Here is a 900-nt window from a genome sequence, read left to right as displayed (position 1 = left end):
CCCAATCGATTATCGCAAGTCTTGTTTTTCTTGAAACTTGAAACTACATAAACTAATCGATTACCTAATCGATTATTTTAATACACTTTTCATAAAATTTTGTGTAGTTTATTTTTGAATTGATTGCATAATCGATTTCAGGTGTTTTGTTCCAACAACGAGATCAAAACAATCGATTACTTAGTCGATTCATTAAGTCACATAATCGATTCATTAATACACATAATCAATTTGGCCATATACTAAGTGTTCCCTGTAACTTAAATTTTTGTTTCAATCGATTTGCCAATCGATTTGGTTTAATACAGGGATTTAGCTTATTTCAAGTAAATCAATGTGCCAATCGATTAAGTGTTATGTTTCTGAAAAAAGTGATTTTACCAGTTGGTTCATTTCAATTGATTGCCTAATCGATTGATACCAAACTTGTTACAACTGAATTTTTTACAATGGATTTTCCAATCGATTTTGTTTGTCACAGACCATGTTCCTTATGAAATCTTATTTACGAAATCGATTTGCCAATCGCTTAGCTTATTAAATGGCTTGGCCCTGTTACTTGCACAATCGATTTGTCAATCGATTTATCCAATCAGCTTTAGTCTTTGTGATTTGAACAATCGATGTGCCAATCGATTAGCTTGTTAAAAGGCTTGCCTCTGACTTGCACAATTTTTATCAATGATTGTGCCAGTCGATTGCCTAATCGATTGTTTAATCACAAACTACACATTTTCATACAACCATTTTACAGAATCGATTTCCTAATCGATTTGCTCAGTAAATTTTCCAACTTTTGTTGATTCCTTGAGTTCCATGCGATTGTCTCAAGTATGTAGGGTTGAGTTGTTGTTCCTGAAATCTTACTCAGTTAAAATGTTAGATTTATCACATGATGTA

The sequence above is a fragment of the Cicer arietinum genome, chromosome 1 (assembly GCF_000331145.2).
Source record: "Cicer arietinum cultivar CDC Frontier isolate Library 1 chromosome 1, Cicar.CDCFrontier_v2.0, whole genome shotgun sequence".
NCBI lineage: Eukaryota > Viridiplantae > Streptophyta > Magnoliopsida > Fabales > Fabaceae > Cicer > Cicer arietinum.
The sequence above is the reverse complement of the archived record's forward strand: the minus strand, read 5'-3'. Positions refer to the sequence as shown.